The sequence below is a fragment of the Nilaparvata lugens genome, chromosome X (genome assembly GCF_014356525.2).
Source record: "Nilaparvata lugens isolate BPH chromosome X, ASM1435652v1, whole genome shotgun sequence".
NCBI lineage: Eukaryota > Metazoa > Arthropoda > Insecta > Hemiptera > Delphacidae > Nilaparvata > Nilaparvata lugens.
The window spans coordinates 4,093,810-4,099,809 of record NC_052518.1 but is presented as its reverse complement, the minus strand read 5'-3'; the positions used below and the strand labels follow the sequence as shown (position 1 = coordinate 4,099,809).

The 6,000-nt window shown below is 31.8% G+C and overlaps 1 protein-coding gene across 1 annotated transcript in view; it reads left to right on the top strand.

The window, feature by feature from the left end:
• The window catches only part of LOC111055283 (protein PAT1 homolog 1), a 61,011-nt gene continuing 55,011 nt past the window's right edge, over positions 1-6,000 (top strand). The window contains exon 1 of the mRNA XM_039442265.1: positions 1-182. The gene's annotated coding sequence lies outside the window, so the exon portion shown is untranslated. The remainder of the gene's footprint in view (positions 183-6,000) is intronic.

Genomic DNA, 6,000 nt, shown 5'->3' with positions numbered 1-6,000 from the left:
ACCCCGAATTGTTCCCCATTGTCTTTTTTTCTCGATGACGGTCCTCGCATACACCTACATCTTGAATACGAAGACGCTTACTTGTAGAGTATTTCGAAATATATCTTGAAATTTGGACGCCTTGTCCATCCAATATCGGTAAACGGTACCGACCGTTTTTAAATTTCCTTGATTCTTCAAAGGTATGCATTTTTAATCGTTCAATGCTATTAACTTGGAGGTTAAGCTTTGCAAGCTCATTTCCCTCTTAAATATTATACTGCAATTTCAATCTTTCACATGATGTTTTGAAACTTGGTGCTGTCCATTTCCTATCAAATTTCACTACTATTATCTTTCTTGAGTATAATAGTAGCCGATAACTACTTGAAAAAGCCATAACCAATGCATTGATACTATACTAACCTGTCTCTAAACGCACCAAGTGATGGTGTCCGGCACGTGCCTAGAGTTGTTTCTAGGTATTCAAGTATTACTATTCAACTGCTGTATCAATATTCTTTTGTGTTTACTTGCGCAATATAATAACTATTAATAAATATGCCAACGTGTTTTGATGAATAGTAAGTCTTGTTGTATTGTTGCTAGGTTAGAGAAGTTCGTGTCTTGTTCTAACATGTTTTATCATGAGAATAGCTTGACAAAACGATTGCTATCAGAATTGTTGTGCTTGCTATTGGATACATATAAGAATATTTACGTTATAAAGTCAGCACCTGATGAACATTGGTTTGCTATCCTTGTCTGACTTAGAGAACGCAGATAGCTCTATATTTTCCTAGATCCTGCACCATTGCCAAATTGTTCTTAGGTTATGAAGAGTTATTCTTTAATTCCTCCTACATCCATGACCATTTTCTGGATAGATGGTTTCAAAAAAAGCACGATGGCAGGTCAAACTATACTGTTCTTGTGCGTATCAAAATATTATTTCACTGAGTATTAATGATGAACTACCAGAATATTCAATCTCAATTAGCCTATGAACATTTATTAATAAATCAAAAAATATATTTTTCTTGATGAATAAATTTTATTTTAATTTGAAAATTACGCTCATACATGCTAACATTGTACTTTTGTATGATGATGGCTACTGATTGTCCTTATCCTCTAGTCCACATTAATCGCCAGATACTATGTTCTATATTGTCCTTATCCTCTAGTCCACATTAATCGCCAGATACTATGTTCTATATTATGGAAGTCCTGGTTTATTTGCTTTCTGCATTTGTCAAATCAAAATCAAATCAAATCAAAATTTATTTCCATAAAAACACTTTACAAAACAAAAATTAACTAATTATTTACGGAAAAATAGCACCCGCAAAGAAAAATCTGAGCGCGGAGTGCGAGTTGTGCTTATTTTTTACAATGATGAAAAATACAATACCGTAAATTTTTGAGTATATTAATTATAAAAACAACCAGAAGTAACAATGGCATATCACAATGATAATCTTCTTGTAGCATAAACCTGAGTCACAATGATATAACTTCTACATTAAAAACAACATATATATATATATAACAATAGTGAAGCAGTAGACATTACATAACAATAATCGACCTTGTAGGGGAATTTATTGTAAAAATGTAGGGATATACTCTCCCTTTATTATTTTCCCTCATTTATTTTATTTTTATTTCTGATGGTGATCTGCAGAAACCCTAAAACTCTATTTGTTTTTGTATACTGTATTTATTTTCTATCATGAAATAATATTTCCTGTTTTCATAAAATTTTCTAGATTGAAGAAAATGTAAATCAATATGATAACAGCAAATACACTGAAGTTTAGATGATTTATTCTCGTATTTATTTTTTTCCCGGATTGAAATTCAGCTCAATTTATAGAAATCAGTTATTCATTTATTTAAATTTTTTTATTCTTCAAGATGGCAGCTCACTTTTTAGTTTGAAGCAAATATTGTTGGATAGGGTTACTGTTTTAAGGATTACAATATAGTATTTGCTTTCAACCAATCATCAAATTCTCTAGTGTGATATTTTTTGCAGCTCATCTCTACTATTCTCATTGGAACTAAACGCATAATTTTATTCATTCTGTATTTGAATTGTTTCCTGCATACATCTAAGTCTACCCTTTGCCGGTTTATCGTTATGCCTCGTAGGTTGTATGGTGTATCTCGTATTTCTAGTCTGAAATTACTTTTGTATGCATATTGGATAATATTTTTACTATATAATTCCCTCACAGTAAGTACTCCCAATTCCCGAAAAAGCTCACTACTTGGATAGAGTCTAGGTTTACCCAAAGCTGCCCTTATTATGTGCTTCTGCATTACAAAAATTTTGTTTATATGACAGCCCGCGGCTCCCCCCCACGCCAGAATCCCATACTGTAGAATAGATTGTACATACGCTATATAAATTAATTTAGTTATTTCTATGTCGTTTATCAAATTGATTTTGTAGAATCTGAAAATGAGGTATTTCAATTTTTTGCATTTGTCATCAATATGATAATTCCATCTAAGATGAGAATCAATTATAACACCCAGATACCTAGCATGGTCCACCTTATCAATCATTGGGCACTGACAATGATCCAGCGCAGCAGGCAAATTGCATGATGCATCATGAATTTGCAATCTTAAATTTGTTGGTTGTGATCCGGCAGTAGGGGAAAAAGCTATGAATGAACTTTTTTTATGGTTCAATGTGAGTGTATGGATATCCAACCATGTCTTGACCGTCTTCAACCCTTTCATTGCCAAATCTCTCACCTCCTCCCATGTAGAACCCGAGAAAGTCACAATGGTATCATCAGCAAATGAAATAATTGTTCTATTTTCAGAATTAAGTTTGAGCAAATCATTCATATACACCAGGAACAATATTGGAGACAACACAGTTCCCTGGGGTACCCCATATTCCGACAAATGCACCTGATCAGACTTGCTTCCTATTGATATGATTTGTGTTCTGTCTTTTAGGTAGTGTTTGAACAAATCTAATGCCTTGCCACGAATTCCTATATTTTTCAGTTTGTTCAACAAATTTTTGTGTGGAATTGTGTCGAAAGCCTTTGCCAGGTCCAGCAGCACTGTAAGAGTTTTTTTATTGTTATTAAAGTTATCTGTCACTATGTCTACCAGGTGTAATATAGCATCTTGTGTACTCTTGCCGGTTTGGAAGCCATACTGATTTTTATGTATAATATTGAATTTATCTAGGTATTCTACAATTCTTGTTTTTATTATTTTCTCCATTACCTTAGACAGGCTACTAAGTAGGCTAATCGGTCGATAATTACTAGGATCATTTTTAATTCCACCCTTGTGAAGAGGTACGACTCTAGCAATTTTGAACTCCTCTGGGAAGTATCCCTGTTCAAAACACTTATTTATTATGAAGGACAATGGACTAGCAATGAAACTGGATATATTTTTCAAACAAAAATTACTTATATTATCAATACCAGGTGAAGAGCTATTTTTTAATGTACATATTGTTTTAATTACCTCACATTCATTTGTTGGAAACCAGAAAAAAGACTTTGGTGAGTTGACAATTGTTTCAGGGAAATGAATATCAATATTGGAGTTTCTTATCTTTTCTGCATGCGACTTGCCAACCTCTGCAAAATAATTATTCAAGACACTAGGTTCAATGTTTACATCAGTGGTTTTCTTTTCTTTGTCCAACAGCTCATCTATACAATTCCAGAGTTTCTTGCTGTTTGTTTTATTTTGTGTTATCTTGTTTTTAAAATAGTTCTGCTTAGCCTGCTTTATAAGATTTCTCAATACGTTTCTATATCTAGTGTATTGCAATTTCAAGTCAAGATTATTAGGTTGTTTTGTCAGTTTTTTATGCATTCCATCTCTAGTTCTTATACAGTTTACTAAGTTTGCAGTAATCCAGTTTTTTAAAGGTTTTTGTCTGTGGTTCAATTTTATTTTTGTTTTTGAATTATTGATATGATTATTTAATTTGTTGATGAAATTAGGTGTCAAGTTTTGCAGGTTATTACAATCAAATATATCCTGCCAAGATTCAGTTTGCAGATTTGTAATTAGTTTTGAGTAGTCTATTTTTTCAGTATACTCTCTACAGTTTGTGGGGGCTATATGTATGTGATCTGAGATACCCAGAAAAAGACCAGTCGCACAATGATCAGTGATGCTAGTCTTGAAAATTACACCTACAACATCCTTGTAATTTGACGTTTCGTCTTTATGGAATATGTGATCAAGAGTTGCCACTGATTGATTTTGTACTCTTGTCGGTTTATTTATATACGATTTTAGACCATTCATATGTAACAAGCTACAGTACTCATTCACAGAATTTGTGTTTTGATCGAGGTTAATATTTATGTCACCGGCTAGTATTATGTTTCTTTTATTTTTGAGTTCTTCTAGACATGAGCCAAGATCCTCAACAAACGATTCAACCGATAATGATGGAGGTCTATATATAGCTATCAGTGTGATATTTTCTTTCATCTGTGGTACACTAATTTCAAGAATGATTGAATTTGCAGAAGCAATATCATTGCTTAAAATTTCAGCATTTAGATTATCCTTAATAAACACACAAACTCCATCACATTTATTAAATTTGGCAGGTGAATTTATAACTGAATATCCGTTCAAATTGAAAGAAAACTCGTGCTCATTTGAAGCCCATGTTTCAGATAGTATAATTAAATGGTAGGAGGTTTTACAATTTTGAAGGACGAGAGATAATTCATCGAAATTTTTTTTCATACTACGTATATTCATATGTAGGATGTTGAATGAAGTTTTACAAATGTTGTTCAATTTCAGTGACGGACGAAAATCCAACACATCATCATATTCTATTGTGTCGTAGCAGCCATCCTCAATCAATCCTCCGAAATCATTAAACAAAACCATTATTTTTTAGTTTCCAATTTTTAATCCAATTCCTTCTATATTTGAGTGATTATTTTTTATCATGCAAGTGAGAAATGTATCTATTGAGCCAATGTTACTTATGTGTTTTTAAGGAGATGATTTAATAATCTGATTTTAAAGGGAAAATGTATGAAGATGAAAGATTATAAATTAAAACCCTTTTTTCCTGAATGAAACGGGAAATATGAAATATTAGCTGATCTGTTTTATTTAAAAAGAGAATTAACGCTAGAGAAAATATGTGAAAAATGTATGGAAAACGTTCAACTGGTTTATAAGAGAAAAGTTTTTATGGAAACCTTCAACGTTAAAAATAAAAGATAATTAAGAAAAAACAAAAAAAAACAACAATAAACTTATTAACGGTCACATCAGGTGCGGCCGTGCTATCTCCGCAGTATTGTAACCGTAAAAATTCCTTATCAATATGAGTTGCATATATATACATTTCCAAATTCCTATGAAAAACTTAGAGTGTTTAATTAGAGAATCCAGATAAAAATATTGAATTCTTATAATGAAAATGATAAGAAACTTTTCAGTCAGATAACTTGAATAAATTGAGACCAACTTAATACAAATAAAAAATAATAAGAAAATTTCAGTATTCAATTAGAGAACCTGGATAGATTAATATTTTTATAACAAAATAATAAGGATAACATGAGAAAATATAATAATAACATTCGAATTCCGGAAGAAACGCTGAAAGAAAAGACAACGCATAAGAGAGCGATAAAACATTGCATTATTACTTTATCTCATTTTCATTATCATTCGACTGTCATTCAGTATTTCGACTTTGCCAAGTCCATCCTAAAAGCAAACTGTTATTCAATCTATATCACAATCTTTGCGATATTCCAACAACTCCACCTGAAACCCCACTTTATCAATATCAGGAAGACAATATAAAAATTGTCAAAAATAATTCTCTGTATTCAGAGCAGTTACTACCGTAGGCCTACCAGTTGATAAGAAAATAAAAGTGTTTTACCTGACAGTTACCAAAAGTTTCAAAGTAGAAAAATACTCTTTTCATATTTTGTGAAAGATAATTAATCATTTCTTACACGTTTATGCTCTCGA